We start from the raw sequence: 23,989 nt of genomic DNA, 5'->3' as shown, positions 1-23,989 counted from the left end.
CCAAATGTTAAACACTTCCAGTGCTTTGTTGACAGCAGAATTGAAACAATTCCGTGATGTTTCTACAAGTCCTTTTGACTTTCTGACCTCTACATATTTCTGGCTTTCAAATGCAAACCTGAGACAACAATGGTTGTATGATCCAGCCAGTCACAAATTGCCTGTTGTTAACCCAGTGGCCAGCACCTGCAGCTTGAGTGTACAGTGCGGATCAAATAACTAAGTCTTTGTCTGAAAGAGCCTTGATAGTTATCTGGTGAAACCACTCGTAGGTGTTGGTGATAACTCACCTTCCGTTCAGTACACAGATAAATCCAAAGCATTTACTGCCACTCTTGCATTCCAAATAGCTTTGATTAATGTAGGATTTCTGCCTCAGAATAAAGACATAGGAAGCATAATTACAACATTAAGAATTATCAGAATAAACAGCAACAGATCATCAAGTCTGAGGAAAAAAAGACATGCTTGCTTCCAAATGATTAAATATATCCTCTAATCTAAAGAAAGGCAAAGTCCCACAGTCTGGGGGGTTGTTGTTGTTGTTGTTGTCATTGTGTGCTTTCAAGTCATTTCTGGTTTTTGGAGAACCTAAGGTGACCCACCAACCCCATCTAATTCAACCCCCATCCCATAACTCACACATGCACCAGTGTGTCTGATGATGGTTGCTGTTGGGGATTGGTTCTCAAACTGCATCATTCTGAACTGAGAAGGTTAGTACATAATGGTATACCCTTGAAATTTATGAAAAAGTCAGTTCCTCAAATGAAAATCTCAGCTGTGAAATCTGAAAGGTGTTAGATCTTAAACTTAAATCTCACTGCAGTTTTAATTGGGGTGAACCTCTGCCTCAGTTCTGAAAACATCAGTTCATTACAACTTATGAATACTTCACTTTCCATCAGATAAGTACACTAGGCTGTTTTACTTCACTGAATTAAAAAAAAAACAACCTCCAGGTACTTGCCAAAGGAAATATAAAGCATGTGTCCAGACAGCCATTTCCCATGTGCCTTTCTGGGTTCAGTCCAGAATTTCTACCATTTCATACCAGAGAGTGGCACAATCAACACAGAGGAATTTTTCCAAGCTTTGGGCTAGCTGTGCTTAAGCCTCCATCATCCTTCTCTGGGTATTTTTTCTCACTTTAGAAACCCCCTAAGGAGAAAAAGCTCAGAAGTGCAACTTCCACTTGTTTTGTTCAATTGGGAGTGATATCACTGCCTGGGAGAAAACAAACACAATGCTTTCCACAATGTACCATGTAGATCACAATTAGAAGCCCAAATAACACATAGACCACATCCCACTATTGATTTGTCAGTTTGTTAAGTGTGCTTTAATCCTGCCCTCCAGTTATATTTCCAGAGAGGTTTGCAAGAAGGAATAAAACAATTAAAATGCAAATATAAAATTAAAACAAAACCCAAGTAAACCAAAAAGCCACATAATTATAAAACCTGCATTGAAATGTCAGAAAAGTTAAAGTATATTCAAGAAGTGTGGAGAAATAACAAGGTATCTGTCAAAAAGATAGTAAGGTAAAAACCACACAAACATCTCTATGAAGAGCATTCCAAAATGGCAGTGCCACTACCAGGAAAGCCCTCTCTCTGATAGCCATTCACCTTACCTTGAATGGCTTGGGCACCTGCAGGAGGCCTTCCATTGAAGATATTTGGAGTATATTTCAGAGGAAGGTAATGGCAAAGCACCTCTTAGTATTTCTTGCCTCGCACAACCCTATGAAATCCATGGGGTCACCATAAGTCAACATCTGACTCAAAGGCATACAGACATACACAGGCGTGTATGAGGATCATGATCAGAATGTGGAAATGCTCCTTTCTTTGGATTACAGCTCCCAGAATCTCTTTGCCAACCTGGATACAGGCCATGTTGGCTACTGAATTCTATAGGTTGGAGTGGTAACAGAGGAAAGAAGTAAAAGTGACATAGGATCCACATGTGTAGCTATTTGTATATTATGATCAAAGCTTGACAATATTACTTGTATAGACTTGAGCTGTTAGAATTCATTGAGCAACCTGGCCTCTTGCCATACTAGTTGGCAGCTCCTGGGAGCTATAGTCCAAAAAAACAAATATTTCCCTGCTCTGATCATAATGTACAAATAGCTAAATGTGCTGGTTCTATGGCACTTTTAACTTTTTCCTAGACTAACATTACACCATTTGTGTATTGACTGTGTCAGTGTAAAACACTTAGGTTTGAGTAATTTATCTGCAAGAAAATATATTTGTTATTTCTGATCTTTTTAAAAAATTTTTTAATAAGCCTAGATTTATTTTAGAATCTATATATTTATAAAAGTTGATTTGTAAACAGCTAAACTTACTTCCTACTAGATACCTTGGTGTATTCCTTGCCTAAGAAAATCCTATAAATTTCATGGGGTTACCATAGGTTGACAGATGACTTGAAGGCGCGCGCGCGCACACACACACACACATACACACAGAGATTTGCCAGGAAGATGGATGAACAGTGATCTAAGATGGCCAATCAGAATTTCTATCCACATGAACAATGCAGCCTTCTTTGAAGCTCTGAGCTGAGCAAGCTCTGCTAAGCTGAATTCCCTTACACTGAATGTTTGCCAACCCTTCCGGATGTACATGTTTCAGGAATCAGCTGATGCATTAGAAAGGGCTCTGGAATGCATAAGACTGTCCTTTTTTGGCACCAAAAAAGTGCCTGAGAGAGGGTGCAATAGGCAACAGAACATGGGAAGATCCCCAAGGGATGGGTAGCTCACCAGCAAGGATGACAAAGCAGCCTAGTCAGGCCAGTTTGAGTCAAACACAGACAAGCAATCAATGCAAAGAACAGTCCACATGGTGACCCAAAAGCATATTGTAGTCTTTAAATGGAGCAAGGTCTGAGGTTATCAGGCAACATGACCCAGGTACACAAGTCAAGAATGTTGTGTCCACCAGATAAATTGGTTGTGAGCAACACATTCTCTGGGGGAGGTCCCAGAATTTATGGTCAGCACACAGCTGCTCCCTGAGTAGCATATATATTCGACTATAAGTCAACCTCATGTATAAGTCAAGGGCATGTTTGGGGGCCATAATTATGGATTTTGACATGACCCATGGATAGCTCGAGTGTAAAACTTGGAGTCTCCTTCAGTGTGTGTGTGCAAGCAGCAAGAAAGAAGCAGCAATCGATATGAGGCTTATGTGTTTTAGCCTTCACTCTGAGAGAGCAAAGCTTGTGGATGGGAGAGGGACTGTTAAACAAACAGCAGCCAGACAATCACCAAAGACTCTATCTGCTTGGCTGAGGACAGAAAGAAATTGTATGGGAAATCTGAAGAGATGCTATCGCATTAACATACTGACCCACAAATAAGTCTACCTGGGATTTAGGGGTCAATTTTTGGGGTATAAATTTTACGACTTATAGATGAGTATATACAGTAAGTGCTTAGTTCTTAAATGCTTTGATCTCTGTAATCTTTTCTCTCCTTCATTCAGCTATGGTAGGTGGTGTTAGCTCTGTGTTGTGCTGTTCTGATACTGCCATCCCTTCTTGGCCCTCTTCCTCTCTAGAGTGGCCTTCTGGCCTATCTTGCCCCTCTGTCTCGCTATATGAATCTGAGTCCTGAGGGTACAACACAACAAGGATTAGTTTAGAGACTGAGCTAAAAAGAAATGTGGGGTGCAATTTTAGTTTCCCAGGGTGTTAACCCTTTTAAAAGGAAACAAAAATATGCCACTTTGAAAGTTAAACTTGTTAGTGTTCAGCTTTTATCAGCAAAACAATGAAAGTGTGGGCCAGACTATTATTTTAAATCTATCTTCCTAAAGAATAATAACGGTTTTAATAAATAATTACATAACAAAAACTAAATTCTAATCTAACTAAAGATACTTATATATACAGCAGGAATATTGGGAGAAATATATAAGACTAGTAGTCAGGCTAGAGACACATACCAACTGTAAGATTAACAGTTTAGAATCTAGTTTAGAAACCCTATCTATATACAGTAATGAGGGAAAGGAGAATGTAATGCATAAATTTTTCAATAGAAATGTTAGCTGCATGCCATAGAATCCCCCAGCCAGTTTGGTCATGCTGATTGAGGGGTTCTGGGACTTGTAGTCCAAAAAGTACTATTTCCAAACTCCAATCATGATGCACATATATATCTTCCTGTACATAAAGATCTTCAGTGGAAAGCCTCCTGGCCATGTTAGTTGAAGGAAGCTGGGAGTTGCAGTCAAAAAGGTACCTTTTCCAAGCTCTAGACAAGCTGTGGTCAATATCCTTCAGAGAATGCTTGCCTGGAAAGAAGTTGGGTATATATATACTGTGTGACCCTGGGAAAGCAGGAGTGATTTGCATGTGGATTGTTCTGTTGCTAATGGCAGGACTCAGGCTGGGAAGATAATCACTCCTGCTTTCCCAGAGTCACACAGTATAAATATACCCAACTCCTTTCCAGGCAAGCATTCTCTGAAGATGCCAGCCACAGATGCTGGGGAAACATCAGGAATAAACTCTTCTAGAACATGGCCACATAGCCCAAAAAACCCACAAAAAACTATGGATGCCGGCCATAAAAGCCTTTGACTTCACGTAAGAGAAATGTGTAAGGGCAAAAAGAGAACTTGTGGAATCTCTTGCTTTGGACATTTGCTAAGTTCCTTGGGAAAAGGGAGAAGTTATTAATAATTATTTCAACATTCAAAGGAAAGTCTAAAGAAGTCACAATGACAGCATGGAACGGTTACATTTTTGGACTGCAGCTTCCAGAATTGCAGTGACCATGGTAGCCCTAGGATTCTAAAAACTGTAGTTCTAAAACAGTAACTTTCCAGTCTCTGTGAACCTCTTTCCACTTAATACTACAAACATATTTTTTCCTTGGGGAATCATACCCTGTTTTCCTGTTGGCTTCTAACATCCACCCAGAACTTGCAAAGCAAGCAGTAAGATTTGTTCCAGATGGAAAAGATTTTTACTAGGGTCTAGCATGCTGATACAGCACATCAATAGCCACAAGAGGTCCATGTGAGCCAATCCCTAGTGCAATATTGTTCAACTGCATGACTGATAAACTCAAATGTTTTTGATTTAATTTCAAGATTGACTGAGAAGGACAAACAGAAGTCTTCAACCCAACCTGAGTATCCTACTATATACATGTGAGACCCCTTCCATTTCTTAACAGTTTATCATGCATTTGTATGGGATTGATTATGATGCCTGCTATTGTAATCTGCCTTAGGTCAAGCACTGTTTTAGTCCTGGGTCTCATCCTACCAACTAATGGAGCAAAAGTACATGACAGAGAAGAAGACATTCTGATCATGTTATTTTGATTCTAAATCAGATTCATCTCTCAGCAACAACAATGAAATCAATGCAATTATCAATCTATTCCTCTATTTTCCACGGTTCAACTATACAATATGCATACAAGGCAAAGCTGTCCAGGGGGTAGCGAGTAGTGGCTAATGACTTCCATGACAATGAAGCAGTGAATCCACTCTAAATTTCAGTCCAAATATTCAAGGAGCTGAACCATAAAATAGGTTCAGTACCATGGACGGCTATTTGTGACTCAAATTAAAATCTGGAGTTGAGTTCACTTCTCTCACCAAAATGGAAGCCACCAACCACCATTAGTAGCAGGTCTGCAGTCAGCCAAAAAAAAGGACCCGAAGGTCCAGTATTTTTCAGAGAATTTTCCAAAATGCGCTCACACACACACACACACTTTTTGCCTTGGTATCTTTCTCCCTGTTCACTACCACGAAAGCCATTGGGGAGGCTGTTCTCTAACATCCACCCAGCTCTACAAAGGTCTACAAATGAGAACTAATGAGTGGGGAAACAAAGAAGGGAGAAACCACCAGCTGAATAAACTCTTGGAAAAATTCCCATGATAAATATACATCAAAGGACTTCTTGAGAACAAGGCAAGTATGGACTGAGTGTGAATTATTTTTCTGTACGTCACCTGCAACTTTATGCTTGTGAAATGAGTTATTATAGTGTGGTGCACCATGATTGCATGGCTTTTTTAAAGTGCATTTTGTTAGACACTAGAAAAGTTACTTTTTGTACCACAACTTCAGGGTGGCTAGGCTATTCTTAGAGTTACGGCCTCCCTCCCAAATGTAATATTTCCATTTTGTGCACTGTTGATTTCTAAACATCACTTCTTTAGATTACTTTTGCTTACAGTGTTGATTGCTACTGAAATATAATTTCAGTAGGATATTCTGTGTGAGAAACTGACAAACATCCGAAGGTCAGTATAATGCACTTTCTTATAAAACTTACAAATTATAGGCTAACCTGCCAAATTGGAATGCACCTGGCTAAATTACCACAGATTGCAGTTTAGGAAAACATAGCCTTACAGAGCAACCATATCAAACTTTTCTGGACAACTATACATTACATGAAATGCCTCCTCATTGACCCTGACTGGTACACATTTAAAACTTGCTCTGCAATGCATGATGTGATGTAAAACTGAAATCTCTCACCCAGAACTTCCTAATGTCTTTAGATCTCCCTCTGCTGGTAGAATACAAGTGCTACATCTATGCAGGAAATACAGTTGTCCCTCCATATTCGCTAGGGTTAGGGGAACAAGACCCCCGTGAATATGGAAAAACCGCAAATAACAAAAACACTGTTTTTACCTGAGAGGACGCCTCTCTAGGAATCTCTAGGTCCTCCAGTGCAACTCTGTGGTCAATGTCCAACATACACTGACCATAGAATGGCACTGGAGTAGCTACAAATGGTCTCAGTGCAACTTTTAGTTAAAGTTGACCACAGAGTTGCACTGGAGGACCTAGACAGTCCTAGAGAGAACATATTAATGAAATCCGTGAATAATCAAATCCGCAAATATCAAAGCCGCAAATATGGAGGGATGACTGTAAATATAAAGGTACATATTTCAGAGGAAGGAACTGGCAAAACCACCTCTGAGTATTCCTTGCCTAAGAAAACCCTATGAAATTCATGGGATCACCATAAGTCAACAGGTTACTGATCCTTTATCAAAAAAGGCCCCATTACAACAGAACAAAATGTCAGTGTTAGTAAAGATGGCAAAAATAGTTTATTGCCACTCATTGACCACAGTGTCAATCAGATACAGTTCACTCACGCCCATAAAACTAACCAAGAAAAGGAAAACAAGACCAAGAATTGTAGTGATTTGATACTGTACATCGTTTTTGGAATGATTTGGGATAGTAAACATTTGAACATCTTGGCTTAAACATTTTTCTAAAAGAAAATAATCCATAATAAATTCTTCCAGAAAAAGGCCTTTGGAAAAATGAAGGAAACAGTCCCCCCCCAGTCCCCATACCCACAGATTTCTATCTCCAGGTATGTATCAGTTAATGAAATAGATGTGTTCCTGGACATTGCTTCTTTAACAGAAAATTTGGTAACAGAGGCAGAAATAATATGGAAAAATAGGAATAGGTTCCTGCCCCACAGAAAAAGAAGAGCTTTCTCAACATGGTTCAACAAACTTTTTATCCAAAACTGACAATATACAGATATGAAATGAAAGAACCAGTTAAAGTTAAACTTGCATAAGCAAGCAAAAACGTTTGGCACCTTTTAGGTCCAAAATGAAAGCTTCTTCCAAAATGCACCTGGGGATTATTTTTTCTTTCAGGCAAACACACAGAGTTAGTGTAGGATCAGCTAAAGCAGAATCCCATTCTTTCCCAGTTTCAGCTTTATTGCATTATATTATTGCACATATACTGCTGCAACTTGGCAATGAAAGTCAGTCTTTTCCCAAACCTTCACCATCCTCTCAATGGCTGGGGCATAAAAAGACTTGATTTAAAAAGGAGCTTTTTTGTCAGAGGCTTTGTTAACTGCCCTTTTTGTGTAGATAAATGCTTGAACTGATCTAGCGATGTTGGTCCATTTATAGAAGCATGATTGTACATTAAGACATATTTCAGTACAGGGTTCCTTGGATATTCCTCCCACTGATGCCTCTCTTCAATTCATTCTTCAACTGGATGAAAGTCTTTATTTATGGATTGAAAGCCCAGCCAAGCAGCAGTGAACAGATGTGGATCTGTGTTGCAGTCTTTTAACATCCTTGATCACTTGTATCTCAATATTCCCAGTACAGGTAGTTAGATATAGGCGACTCTTCAAACAAGATTTTCAAAGGGGATGTCATCTCCTCATATCAAAGTAGCCTGTTTGGATCTGAGTCATATTGACCCACCTACTGGAAAACAGTTTGTACATCCATGTGTTCAGTTGCTCTAATATGATGCAAATAGACACAATTACAGTATGACAATTCCCTGGAGAAAATATTATAGCCTAGTCTATAAGTACTAAACCACCACCACAAACTGTAATAGGGGTTCCATTCTTGATCCCTTTCAGTCTGGTTTCCGCCCAAGGCATTCTACAGAGACAGCTCTCACTATGATCTTGAATGACCTTTTACGGGCCAAAGCTAATGGCCTTTACTCTGTTCTCATCCTTCTTGATATGTCTGCAGCCTTTGACACCGTTGATCACTGTCTCCTAGTTGACATACTCTCTGACCTTGGGCTCTCAGACTCTGTTCTCGACTGGTTTAGATCTTACTTGTCTGGCAGATCTTTTGCAGTGGTTGCAGGTGGTCAGACTTCTTCTCCTGTTCCCTTATCTGTTGGAGTTCCCCAGGGCTCTGTTCTGGGTCCCCTTCTGTTTTCTCTGTACACACTGTCCTTAGGAAAACTCATTAGCTCTTTTGGTTTTTCCCACCATCTGTATGCCGATGACACCCAGCTGTATCTTTCCACCCCTGACCTTTCTCCAAGGCTTGAACAGCAAGTCTCGTCTTGCCTCACAGCTGTCTCGCAGTGGATGCGCCATCTGCGTTTGAAGCTCAACATGTCCAAGACGGAGCTTCTTGTCTTTCCTCCTAAGTCCACCCTTCAACACTCCTTTTCTGTCTCTGTGGACAATATTTCCATTCAACCAGTCCAGCAAGCCCACAGTCTTGGTTTTATCCTTGATTCTTCTCTGTCATGTATCCCTCAGATCCAGACTACAGCGAAGGCTTGTAGATTCTTTTTATACAATATTGCCAAAATCCGACCATATCTCTCCGCCTCTACTGCCAAGATCCTGGTCCATGCCCTAGTGGTCTCACGACTTGATTACTGTAACGTCCTCCTGGCTGGGCTTCCTCTTTCTCACCTCCGTCCTTTAATTTCTGTCCGGCATTCAGCTGTACGCATTATCACATCCGCCCACCTCTCTGACCATATCTCTCCTGTGTTGGCATCCCTTCACTGGCTCCCCCTCCCTTTCCGCATTCAGTATAAGCTCCTGTTTTCGACGTTTAAAGCCCTCCATGGGCTGGCCCCTCCTTACTTATCAGACCTTATTTCTCCTCACCTTCCCACTAGGACTCTCCGTTCTGGTAGTCTAGGTCTGCTGTCCCAGCCCAGGATTTCCTCTGCCCCATCTCAGATTCGCCCCTTTTCACTCGCTGCCCCTCACTCCTGGAACCTTCTTCCCCCGTGAGCAAGGGCCATAATTTCTTTAACCAGTTTCAAAACAGAGTTGAAGACCATCCTGTTCAGAGAAGCGTTCCCAGGCATTGCATAATTGTTGCTTGCTATTTGATGTTCTTTTGTTGTCTGTTTTATTGAATCATTTCCAGTATTGCTATGTATTTTATATGTATTATCCTAGTAGAGAGGCCCCTTCCCCACCACCACTCCCTTTGTGTCGTGTCTTTTTAGATTGTACGCCTGAGGGCAGGGAACTGTCCAATTAAAAAGATTGTATGTACAGCACTGTGTAAATTTACAGCGCTTTATAAATAAAGGTTAATAATAATAATAATAATAATAATAATCCCCAAACTTTGGTCTTCCAGATCTTTTGGACTTCAGTTCCCAGAATTCCTAACTTTGGGCTTCAACTCTGGGAGCTGAAGCCCAAAACATCTGGAACAGTGATTCCCAAACTTTGGTCCTCCATATGTTTTGGACTTCAGCCCCCAGAATTCCTGGCTGATAATCAAGCTGACTGGGGCTTCTGTGAACTGAAGTTCAAACCACTCAGAGGACCAAAATTGGAAAATCCCTGCTAATCTGTCTCATTAGACTGAAGGTTGAGAGTTCTTTGCCATTTATAAGATGATCTGTATCTGTTTGGCCGTCCCTCTCATGGGCACTTGGTTGCCTAGGCTCCCAACTTATGATCAACAGCATAGTCCGGCACCTTTAGTACTACTAAATCTTAGAATCTCAAGATTTTTAAATGGGTGAATGAGTAGGGCCTGGGTTATTCTTTAAGGCTATTTTATTGTAAACATTGTAACTGATATATAAATATTCACTCCCTTCAGAACACAGACTTTACATTGTTTGGGCACATGATTCTGTGATTCTATGATTCGCACACACCAGGCATCTGTTGTAATTATAATGGACATTTCTCTGTTCCGATAAAAATTATATCATTATTTGAGTCTAATTGAGAGCTCTTACCAGCATTGTCTGGGTGTTTATCAGCCAGGAACAGCATTATCAGAAGAGAGCTGTTGCAAAGAGATATATTTGCATGGGACACTGACTCTCATCAGCCTACCTTTCATCTCTCAAGAGCTGGCTCTATAGTATCTTTAACCTTTATCTGTCCAATGAGGGGCAGTTCTTACAAGTCTTTAGCACCATAAACAATTATTCCCTTATCCTATTAGGGATGTGATCTTACTTGCCCCCACTCAGTCACCAGTCACTTGTAAAGCTGTTCAGTGGGGAATGACTTCCGAATGTTATAAGCCACCATCTCCCTGCCTGCCATCAGACTGCATCAGCCTTGTTGCAGCTGATTACAAAAGCCACCAGATATTAGTAACTCTTTCATACCAATCCTGCACATGTTTTCAGCTTCTTCATTGTAGGCCAGTCATTTGTTTGCTTTCTTAGGCTTGTCACTTTGTTTTTAGTTAGGTTGGCTTTATGCCTGGAACTAATCTAAGCCTATGCTGTTAATGTTATGCTGTTTGACACACAAGCATTCTTGCTTTATATTTTAACAGATACACTTATTTCTTTACTGTTCAGGCTTCAGGGTCTTTAATTTTTCAAAATATATTCCAAATTAGAGCTCAGCTTGTACCAAACACCTATCAAGCCAAAGTAGGAACTATACTTCCTAGATGAGTTGACATTGCAAAACATTTCCTAAATCACACTGTACAAATGGAGAAAATGGGCAGCAAAAAATTTCTTCTTTTTAGAAAAAACAAACAAGAAAAACCAGTCAAGCTGCAGAAGTCACTCAAATTTGAAATTCTAACAAATAAGACATTTCTTAGCCTACCTGCATCAAAGTTAGCATAAATCAGGGTGAACCCACCAAATATTGCTAGACTGCAACTCCCATCATTGGCTGTGCTAGTTAGTACATAGTTCAACAATGTATGATTTCTTCCTATTTGCTTCTCAGCTCAATTCAAGGTGCTGGTGTGGACCTACAAATCTGTAAACCACTTGGGCCAAGATATTTAAAAGACCGGCTCCTCCAATATGAGCCTGCCAGAAATGTCAGATCTTCAGAGGAGGCCCAAATAACTCATGAAGTTAGGTGTGCAGGTACACATCACAGGGGTTTCTCTGTAACAGAGCCTCAACTATAGAACTCCCTACTCAAGGAAGTTAGGCTGGGCCTATCTCTTTTAGGCATCTCATGGGCAGCCAAAACAGTGCTGTTCCACGTGACATTCAATGCTTGCAACTGCTGTTTTACCTGTTTCAAAACTGGATTCTCAAATCGTTTTTAGACTGCCTTCAGGAGCTTCAAAATATCTTTGTACAGTATTGCTTTACTTAGTTTTTATTTGTTCATCATCTCAGGCGCCCTTGTGGGCTGGGAGGCAATACAAAAATACTTTAAATAAATAAACAAAGCATCTGGAGGGCCACATAATTCCCACTGCAGCATAGACCATCCTGTTACCCACTTCTCCTGCACTAATATTGTTCAGATCAGTCTCCTGAGCTGCTGAACTTAGGCCACAAAACAGGATACCTAAGGGCCATTTTTATGGCCCTAGAACCTCCAGCCCCTTCAAATGAATCTAAAACTGACTGGAAAGTCACTTCTGTGTTTCATTGTTGTTGTTGTTGTTGTTGTTGTTGTTTTAAACAGACTTTATTATAGAAGTCTGAAGTTGGGATTGTCCTGCATATACACACTTCGTATGAACTCAGATATGTATGATTCAAAACCCCACAGACCTTCCCTGGTCCCATACCACCTCCTTGACATTTTGACCTGTAAAAGAAAGGTTTTGATCTTCTGGTATGGCCACTAATTCCTCCTCCTCCTCCTGAAGGATTGTGGCCACTGAAAATTAATTTATGCTATCAGAAGCTGGCATATGTAAAGCATGCCTCTAATTCTTTGCCAGTTGAAAGGAACACACTAATTAGTAGCATGGGGAATGATGATTCAAAATATCAAAGGACTTTTGAAGCTAAATATTAATGAGTGTTGAACATGCTTCCTTGGGTGCAGCTGAGGGATTTGAGGCAAAAATCACCTCTCTTTTATCACCTTTGTCCCAGCAGCTTCATAGAAACTCCCAAGATAAAGTTCAGTTCAGGCTGATCTTGTCTAAATTGCTCTGGCATGTGTTATTTCCCAAGGTGCTTTCGTGGCAAGGGAACAACCTTCTCTTCTAACTAAGAAAGTGGGGGGAGTGCACTGACATTAGCATAGCTGGCTAATTAAGGAAATGTTCTGTCTCTTTGGGATGTCAGCATGACACTGAAGGTTTTATTCCATATGGTATAACATGAGAAAAACCCCTGTTAAAATCTTTACTCTGACATATCAAGATGTTGAATAGGTTGCACAACAATTTCAGTGCCAGAGTGGAATCAGAACAATCTGTTTGTTATATTGCAGTATGCCATGAGGAAAATTATTAGCATTACAGCTTATATATGTACAATTTGTACTGTACATCACACATTAGAAAATAGGACAATATCACAGTACAATAACACCTTAACTGCTATGACTGCCTCCTTGGATTCCTGGGATTTGCAATTCAGCCAGAGAGTTATTACACCTCACTAATAAACCCCAGAATTCCACAGGATGCAGCCACAGCAGTAAAAGTGGAATACTTGTGCTACAACAGTGTAATGTGATATTGGCTCCATGTTTGATTTGCTGTGATTTTTGTTCCCGGTTTCACAGAAAACAGTCAAACATAAAATCTGTGCACAGATCTTACAAAAAAGAGCTGAAAATGTATTAATGCACCACCAAAATATAACCTCAAAACAGCAATTACTATAAAGTAGAAAATGTAACAAAGATATGTAGTCTCTGAGCCTAGCCTTTGGCAGTTGTATAGAAAGTAGCTTTCAAGCACCCCATTGTGTTGGTCTGCTTTTCTTTGAAACTGGGCATGCAAGGATAAGCATAACACAAGGAAATGCTTCTGGAAAAACAAACCAAGGTTCATGAGTGGAATTTTACAGCCACATTAAATTGGCATCTACTTTTGCACCTGGATTTACAATTCAATAAATCTGTAGGCAACAGTGCTCTTGCTAGATGGCTCAGCTAGAATTTCAGCCAGAAATAATTACACATGAAGTTATCTGATCTGAGTTACTGCACCAGTAAAGAAGATCTGGGATAGAATATCTATCTCTGCTGGCAAGGCAAATTATCCTTAGTACTACACGGGTATCATAGACAGGTGAAGGTTTCTATGGCAGTGGTGCACTGAATCCATTCTGCTGGAGATACTCGTTCTACTGGCAGCACCTATTTTAGGGCCATGGTAGCCACAGGGTGTAACTTGTAAGAAGGCTTCTGTGAACGCTCTGGATCAGTAGGTCAGTTAAATGTGATAGCACTAAATGTGCTGGGGGGAAATCTGAGCAGAAAATACAAAGCACCTTTTTGGCTACAAAGTTTCCATGTTTTTCAAGTTTACTTTCAAAAGAGGGACTAGATATTTTCCTCTTTCCTTTTACCACTTTGGTCCCAATCCCATTGGGCTATAAAGTGACAAATCTTGCTGCGGGTCTGGCTCGGATCAAGTTCCTGAGTAATATTCGAATCACATCCATCGTTCCCATTATAAAAGGGAGCAAACGGACTCAGTTTTTCTTGACCCATGTTCTCGTTCCCATTGATATTTCTCCATTGTATTTTGACACTGACTTTTTTGTTCCCCGTTCCCATTGCCTGTCTTGAACCATTTTCCCCCTTTTAAAGCTGTCAATCAAGCGCTTAGGCGATTAGACATCACAGTGATGTCAGTTGCTTCAATGCATTTTGACGCGGTCTATTTTTGTTCCCTGTTCCCATTTGCATCTTTTAAACCTGTTTTTCTGTTGTTGTTGTTTTGGCGGTCAATGGATTGCTGAAGCACCTGAGTGCTTGGGTGGCTAGGCGTCATTGTGAGGGGAAGAAGAAAAGGAGGAGGAGGAGGAGGAGGAGGAAGAAGAAGAAGAAGAAGAAGAAGAAGAAGAAGAAGAAGAAGGGGAAGAATAGGGGGCTGGCTTGGTAGCAAGAGAATTTGAGGAGACATACTGGCCATGCAAACCCACTGGGAGACTTTGGGCAAGTCACACTCTCTCAGCCTCACAGGGGAAGGTAAAGGCAACCTCCCTCTGAAGAAACTTGCCAGGGAAACTCTGCAAGGCTGCCATAAGTCCAAAAGGAGTCGAAGGCACACAACAACAACAACAACAACAACAACAACAACAGAGGAGGAAGGGGGGAGGAGAAAGGAGGAGGAGGAGGAGGAGAATAGGAGAAAAAAGATAAAAAAGAAGAGGAGGAAGAGGAACAGGGGAGGAAGAAGGAAGACAGGAGAAAGAAGAGGAGGAGGAGAAAGAGGAGGGAGAAGAAGAAGAAGAGGGGAGGAAGAGGAGGAGCAGCAGGAGGAAGAGAAATAAGAAGGGCCCAGGCAGCCAGCAACAAACTCCAATTCCCAGGACTTGGGGCAGGGGAGTGTGTGGGCACCCGAGAGAGAGAGGCTGCATCCACACTCTTGGCACTTCTTTCACTCTCTTCTGGCTCTAGGCTATGGAATTCTGGGAGTTGGAGTATGTTGTGAAAGAGGAGGAGGAGGAAGAGGAGGAAGAAGAAGGGAGGAGGAAGAGGAGGAGGAGAAGGAGGATCAAGAGGGGAGGAGGAAGAGGAATAAAAGGGGATCCAATTCAGATCCAAAAGTCTTCCCGTGTGTTTGTGTGTGCCCAGTCCCACAAAAACTCCCAACTCCGAGGAGGGGCAGGGGAGCAGGCAGACGCGCATGCGCCAGAGAGAGAGAGAGAGAGAGAGACTGAGGCTGCATCTACACTGGAGAAATCACCCGGTTTGGCACTGCTTTTAAGCATCCTGGCTCAAGGCTATGGCATTCTGGGAGTTGGAGTTTGATGTGGGCCCAGCTCCCAGAATTCCATAGCCTAGAACCAGGAAAGAGTGAAAGCGGTTTCTCCAGTGTAGATACAGCCTAACTCTCTCTGTCTCCCTCTCTTTGGGGACCCCTTGCCCCAACCTAGCTATGGATCTGGTACACATGCAATCGCTTCCTGCACCACCGAGGAAAGGCTACGCGAATGGGAAAATGGCGCCGGGAATGCCAGGAAAGAACAAAGCAGGTGACACCCCCAGACCAGACCCTTTAACATTGGCCCTCCCATCCCAAAATACTCGAATCGGACACCCGACATTCTCATTAATTTACCCCGGATCAGACACGGTCCCTGGCAAAAGAACTGCTGGAAAAGTAGTGTCAGGATAACTTGGGTTATCCACCTCTGATTCGGGTTTTCGCTAAAGAAATCAATCAAAGTAGGATCGAATGTGAATTCAAATGGGAATGATTTTCTTTAAACTAGGATCGAATGCAAGTTCAAATGGGAACAATGTTCCTATAATCCAATTCTTGATTCACTTTATAGCCTAGTGGGAATGGGGCCTCAGAAACCTTTGAATTCTAATAAAAGCAGAGCTTAGAACAGTGATGGGCAAACTTTTCGGCGTGGTGTGTCAAAATTCGGCAAAAAATCGAGCATAACTTGCATGGTGTGTCACTTCGACAAAAAACATAATTTACAAATGTAGCACACATTTTTTGAAAAATGGAGGACACGCCAAAAAAATAATGATTTTTTAAAAAATGTTAATATAAATGCATGTTTCTTAGACATGGTCAAAATGGAGGACACTTTGTTATTTAATAACAAAAATAAAATAAAATAAAATAACCAAGGCTGGGTTGAATATATTTACAATTTTAAAAAAAACTTTCCCCTCCCCCTGCCCCAGAGGCCTATCCTCCTCCTTTGCCTCCTCCTCCTCCTCTTACTCCTTTGTCGCCGCCGCCACCGCCTCCTCCTCCTTTGCCTCCTCTTCCTCCTCTTCCTCCTCTTTTGCCTCCTCCTCCTCCTCCTTTGCCTCCTCCTCCTCCTCCAAGGCTCCTGACACTGGCCAATGGCAGACTGGGGCTGGAAACTAGGCCAGCCCCTGCTCGTCTGCCATTGGCCAGAATGCTTAGGAGGCGAGCGTTGCCCCTTAAGCCCCACGCGCAAGCGCACAAAAGGGGCGAGCACGCACTGCTGCCGGCCGTGGCCCAGGCAAGCGCCGCGGGCTGCACAGCAGCTGCGCTGGGGGGGAGGGGGAGGAGGAGCGGTGGAGGCAGAGGGCGGCGCGGCGCGGCCATGGAGGAGGAGGAGGAGGGCCAGCTGCGTTAGCGGCCGCGGTAATGGCCACATGAGCGCGGCCGGCCCAGAGGCTGGGCCCGGGACAAAGGCCCCAATTGGGGGGAACTGGACAGGGGCGGGCAGGGGCCCCCCAAAAGCAGGTTTGTCCCGGGGGGCACCGCGTGTCACCCCAAATGGCTACGCGTGTCAGCACTGACACGCGTGTCATAGGTTCGCCATCACTGGCTTAGAAAGTTAGATTTTAAAAGAAATTTGTTGTGGAATTCATTATAAATTCCTAAAGTCATTTATTACTGGTTTTAAAAAATTGCAGTACAGTGGACTCTTTGTATCACTGGTCTAGTGATCCATGGATTTGATTGCCTGTGGATCACTATGCCCCACATTATTCAGTGGTGGTCATTATTACTCATTACATGTAAAAAATATTGTCATTACTAGTCATTGCACTTTTTGTGAAATGAATAACATTATGCCCTTATTACTTCAAAATGTAATGTTTTACCAACAACATTCTTGTTTTCAACATATTTCCGAGCTTGCTTGTCACATAATTGTAGAGCAAATGTGTGTGCTATGTGATCTTGCAGTGTGACAATGTGTGATGGGCAGAAGTCCTGCTTCAGAGGAAAGTGCCTAGGTGGTTTTTACACCTTTGCATATCCCATAGTTAGATCAACTCTGATCTTGATATATTCTTGTTTTTTATCTGCAAGATGCTCAGACTTGTAGATTTAGGGGCTGTACAGAGCAGCACTTTGTGCCGGCCTGTACGCGTGGTGAGGACACCATTTTGGCATGCACCCATCCACACATTGTGCGGCATGATGCACGCCAGGCACGCCACCTAAATGGTGCAGCATGGAAGGGGAGTCATCATGGTGCACCAGCACGCCTATGGCGTCCCTTCCAGGGGCTCTTTTTGCTCCTTCCTGAGACTGTGGTATGTGGTTGCCGCAGCCTCCATCCAGGGCATAAAGGGGCGGCATCTCAATGCCCATATGTATAGCCCCTTAGTTCTTTATACGAGAAGCATGTTTTATCTCAGCAGTGGGCAAGTGTGTCTTTCCAGAGACCTGGGTAGGGTAATGGTAGTTGTAGACCAAAATCATCTGGAAGGCTACCATGTTTCGCTTTCTTGCCTATTGCATACTCCCTCTTTCGTTCTACTGCACTCCCTAAACTTGATCTTTTCCTCATTTATAAGCCTATCCCACTCTGTGTTATTTTCCTTTTCTTTGCACAGTTTTTAGCATCCATTTTATTTCTTGTCATTAAGTGACTTGTTATGCATCCTTGTCATGCATTCAAAATGTAAAAATGAAAAGTGCATAAGTCAGAAGCCATCTGTTTTCAAACTAATATAAGGACAAATAAAAAGATGAAAGAGAATCTTAAAACACATTAGCTAAAATAGGCTTACAATAAGGAAAGGGAAAGTGTAGAAAATGCCAAGCTTCAAGCATTTTTAACTTGATTTGCCCATTAGTTAAGCACTCCAGAAAAATTAAATTAATTTTCATTTTTTGCAATTATTCCAAATTAGACTAGCCAAAGTAAATTACAGTGTTCATTAGCAGTATTTGAATCCCCTTAGCATTAATGGGGGGAACTAAAAAAAAATAAAGATAATTTGTTCAATTCTGTTAGCTAGCCTCAAATTCTTTGTATGGAATATCTTTGAATGAAGAATTTGTCTTTGAATTCTCAGCCCCCAACTCTACAATTTGTTCCCCACAGTCATTTTTACCACTGTGATGAAAAGGAGTCAAAATGATGGTACAGTTATAGGGCCATTATTGTCTTGATTTTTATAGAAAAGTACTTTTTAGTATGAAACATAATTCTTGCTTTGTCCTTCAAGGGCACTTTGTAATATAATGCAGTCATTAACCAATGGAAAGTTTGAAGACAGGGTCTTCAATCCATTTGGTCCACTGTCAATCTTTTGGAAGTCACACCTCCTGGGCTGTATTATGATGTAAGCACCTAAATATATACAGTGGACCCTTGTTATATGCTGGGGTTTGGTTCCAAGATCCCCTGTGTATAACAAAATCCGTGAATGCTCAAGTCCCATTAAATATAATGACATAGCAAAATGGTGTGCCTTATAAAAAATGGAAAATCAAGGTTTGATATTTGAAATTTATACTTTTTTTGAACATCTTCAAACCATGTATGCTTGAATCCATGTATAAAAAACTCAGTGTATAAGAAGGGCCAACTGTATACATCTTTATATAATATTTTTGGCATGCATCCTATTGGACCAGAGTCATTGAATTAGTTATTGAACAGGGAGTCAACACAAAGGCTGATATTACTGATTGATTTGGTCTACTCTAGTTGGGACAAACAGTAGGATTCTGTTTTATGTTCTTTTATGTTTTTATATTTTATATTTTATATATTTTATGCTTTTTTATAGAGGATGCATCTATACTGATGAATCAGAGCACTTTGATTCTATTTTAACTGCCATAGCTCCAGCCAATGAGATTGTGGGTTTGTGAACTGGTAAGGAATGCCCTTGAACTAGAGTTCTGGAGGGAATTCTAAGTATCTCACAAAACTACAAATCCCAGGATTCTATAGGATGAAGCCGTGACAATTAAAGTGGTGCAAAATTGACATAGTTGTGCAGTATCGATTCACCCCTAGCCCTTCAAAATTTGATACTCAAACTGATGGTCATCATCTTTTGTTTGGAGTTTTGTTTGTAGTGCACCTTGCCTACATAGTTTTGGTGTGACGTTATGGTGAGCCCACTGTATCAGCAGGCTCACCATCTGTGGACTGGAGCTCCTTTGGATCACCCTGCCCCATATCATCCAGGGGGAACACACAGGAACACATTGACTAAAATGGGCTTGTGTTCTCACGAAGAGAGGGGTGCAGAAACAAACCCCCACAGATGGGAAGAGACCGTTGTATTATTCTTGTCCATTTCTTCCAAGCAATTTCTAGTTGAAGGGGCACAGCATTTACCCTGGATCATCTCCTTTTGAAGAAGACCACAGGAAGCCTACTGTCATTTGGTATTATTTGAATTTTTGCACCAGTGGTTTGACAGTTGGACTATGACTCTGGAGACCAAGCTTTGAATCCCCACTCAGCCATGGAAACCCATTGGAATTGCATTGATAGTGAATATATTTCTGACCTGAATTCAAGATGCAGACAATAACACTTATAGCTTTAAATGGCTTGGGACATCAATACTTGAGGGAATGCCTCTCTCTCTCTCTCTCTCTCTCTCTCTCTTTCTGCCAGCCCAAGAATCTATTGGCAGGCCCTCCTCCTTGTCCCATCAGTAGGTGAAAGAAATTGTGAGAGGACTCGGGAGAGACCTTTTTCTCTGGTTTCACCCCTGGTTGTGGAATTCTCTCTCTTTGGGCCAAACTGATTTTATCCAGGATTCACACGTGTTATATTTCTTTTACTCCAAATTGTTTTTACCAGTTTTAAATTGTCTATTTTTAAAACTGAAAACAATTTAACATATTTTCAGTCTTTTCAACGTTTGTAATTGCATATTTTAAAAACTTGATTTTATTTTTAAAAAAGATTTTATTTTTAACTTTTTAAAGGTTTTGTTGTAAGATGCCCTGAGATCTCCAGATAAAGGGCAAGGTATAAATATTTTAGTAAATAAATAGAAGCCTAAAATATGACATACAGATATATCTATTATATTTGAACTTCATATGGATTTGAAGATGGTGCTGTTGGCCTTGTTGCTTTGAAATGCAAGCCAGCCAGCAAGCAGGAGAAGGTTCTATCCCCTTCCTCTCCTTTAAATTGCTTTAAAGACACAGCCAGTCCAAGCATGACACATTGACTCTTCTATGGAAAAAGTAATCTCTGATTTCTGGGAGAGGAAGTGGAGAAACCTCTGATACAGATCAATCTTTCCTGGTTTACACCAGCAGACAAAGAGTATTTTATTATATTTTATTGAAATCAGCAGGAAATCAGTAAGGAGGGATTTGTTGGGGGTGGCAAGGCAATGTACCAATGGAGGACTGAACTTAAGGCTTGGAAGTGGGGCAGGGGGTTGCATGCAGTTCCAGAGTCACCAGTTATACACCTCTGGTGTACAGGATCACTGCCTAAGGCGTGGTACAGACCGCCCCTTTGGGGCAGCCTGGACCTGCCCCTTTTTGCTCTGGATTGGGGCCAGGGCAGCCTCACCGGAAGCCTTGCAGCCCCAATCCGGAGTTTTCCAGGCTACGGAAAAGCGGCAAAATGTTGCTTCTCCCTGGCGAGAAAAAGGGGTGTCCTTGGGGCTTCGTGCCCCCAGACATCCTGACAGCCAGAGACTTGGAAGAAAGCTCCTCCCCCCCGGCTCCTTTCTCCTTGGCATTGTGCCCATGGCCATTTGGTTGCCATGAGAACAATATGCACAGTGAAAAGGAGCTCCGTTCTCTGGAGCTCCTTATCGCACTGCAGCCAGGCTACTGTAAGAGGCCTGGGGTGGAGCGGAGGAGATGTCCCACATGTGCCGCGCTGTTTGGATGTGGTGCATGCATGAAGTCATCATCACGCATCCCGTGTAACGATGGCACCGTCCACACGAACTAGGCTTGGGTATGTGCGGTTGCCGCACACTCCCTAGCCCCAGAATTGGCAGTGGTACACCACTTTATGGCAGTCTGTACCGTGCCTTAATTACCTTTTTCACAACCTTCAACTCCATAAAGTACTCTGGTACTTAGATGTGTACATACCTGCAATGTTCATCAATAATTTGGTAGTACTGCACTAAGAATATATATAGCTATTTTTTCCATGACCATAACATCTGGGGATTCTGGCAAATATAGATACAAACGTAAGTATTTGGACTCCTGCTTTTTTAAAAGAAGAAAAGAAGGATCATATTTTTGGCACTAGGCTTACATGCTGAAACCCCTAATAGATGCACCTCTAGGGGGTGCTGGAGTTTCAACATACAAGTATGATTACATTGGATTGAAATTCAACCCTATACACCTGCCTGAAATATTTCTAAGCATCACCCTTTAAACCTGAGCAATTATTGACCATCAAAATTTACCAGAAGAGTTTTCCCTCCCCCATCTTGCCTTTGAAAGAGATTCAATGGTGAAGTGGAAAGCAGATTTCCCTGCTAATGTATCCTTGGAAAATATTAGTTGGATACATTACATAATGGAGATCTGAGCTCTTTGGTACATAGCCAATTACTACAGGCAGTAGATGGAACCTCATAAACACAGGAAAAGTCAGACTGGTCACAGTTGGGCCAAATATTTATGCTTAATATTTTATTACTTTTAATTTTAAAAAAATCCCATAATGCAGGAACAAATTCTGAACAAATATATTCAGTTTTACATCTCCCCTGCCTCCATAACATATATTTTTTTCATCAAGATTTTACACTTGACATTATAATTTGGGCATTTAGACTCTATTGGTTTAAATAATAGTGTGCATTTTTATGAAATTTGGCAGCTATAGAAATCACACACATCTAATACAGAACATGTGTCTGGAGAGCTGTAGCACTTAACTTCAAAACTGAACTGCTTGATTGCTCTGAACTGTGGCATGGTATGCAGGGTTCTCCTACACAGCAAATTGTGTCTCCTTTGATAAAGGGAAACATGGTTTACAGAGGCAGACAGAGCTTTAGTTGTAAAAAAACTACAACACCCACCCATTAAAAACACCTTCCTATTTTATCTGTTATGATACTGTTTAATACACTTTAACATGTACTTCATCCAGAGGACATTGGCTAGTGACTAATTTTATAAATGTGCACTTGAATACTATATGACATTTTACATCATGAAACTTTGTGTATACCTAGCTAAGTAGCTGAGGTGTTTAGAAATCTGGTTACTGAATTGCAAAGATGTGTTATCAAGACACTGGCAAGAGTGTCCGACGCACATTGGTGCCCAATGCTCATTGGGACTGAGGTGATGTGCATTGGTTCTGTTGTGCATCAGTCCCGTTCTGCATTGAGCACCAATGTGCATCAGGTACTTTGCCGGCTGTGTCATGTAGTAACATAACAGCTAATAGCTGTTTCTTCTAATACCTTCTCTGAAATGTATGGTTGTCTCATTTTACTGCACTATCCCCTCTAAATCCAAGAGAACACTTTCAGGCCACACAAATGTTCCCCTTATGGCTGCAGCATATTTCTGGTTAATGACACAGTCAAGGTGCAACATATCCCTTATGTTTAATAGGAAAAGTGTGGTGACACTTAACAAGGGGAGAAGGATGACTTTGCTTTTACATTGACAAATGTTTACTTTCCAGTATGCTAGAGAGGCAGAATTCAACTCCTGTATTTTACTTTCAAGCCAAGATAAACTCGGGATCATTTCTCTCTTTCTTCCTGGAAGCTAGTTCAACAAGAAAGAGGAAATCTTTGTGTCATATTTTAACAGCAGTTGATGTTAAAGAATATAAGGTGATGCTGCCTTTGCTTTGATAACTCTAAAGTAATTGGTTCATGTTTAAATTCAGAAATCTTCTGAGACACATGAAGGTGACCAGCTGCTCTGTCTTTGGTCAGAGTTGCCATTTTTTTTCCTTACAGCTTCAAGAATTAACATTAACCAATAAGAATATACAGCTTCTAGGCCAGCTGTAAAAAAGCTGGTTTCTACATGTCAAACTATGACTTTGGCTGCATCCACACTGCAGAAATAATCCAGTTTCACATCACTTTAACTGCCATGGCTCAATGTAATGGAATTCTGGGATCTGTAGTTTTGTAAGACATTTAGCCTTCTCTGGTGCCACATCAACCTACAATTCCCAGAATTTTATAGCATTGAGTCATGGCAGTTAAAATAGTGTCAAACTGGATTAATTCTGCAGTGCAGATGCAGCCTAAATCACAACAGTAAACCAGGCAACGCCTCTTCCTCCCACCTCACCCCCCAAATCAAATCTGCAAACTGAGTTAAAGTGCAAATGTAGTTTTAACTTAATTGAATCAATGGAGGTTGTGTGGGTTGGGGTGGAAACTTGTGCTCTCCCTGTAGAGTCAGGCAAAAGCAAGCTGCTGAGCCTTACCTAGTTTGCCTGCTCTTCCTCATTAATAACTTTTGCCCTCTTTGACATTGCTTGGCCACATGCTTCCTGGTTTTCATCTGTAAAATGCTGGAGGGTATGGGAAGGCCAGACACCCCTCACCCCTGGTTAGAAAGTATTCAGTGACTTGGCAGTATGTG

Source organism: Sceloporus occidentalis, unplaced genomic scaffold (assembly GCF_023333645.1).
Source record: "Sceloporus occidentalis isolate IW3139 unplaced genomic scaffold, rSceOcc1.0.p SCAF_1, whole genome shotgun sequence".
Taxonomy (NCBI): domain Eukaryota; kingdom Metazoa; phylum Chordata; class Lepidosauria; order Squamata; family Phrynosomatidae; genus Sceloporus; species Sceloporus occidentalis.
Note: the sequence above shows the minus strand (reverse complement) of the source record.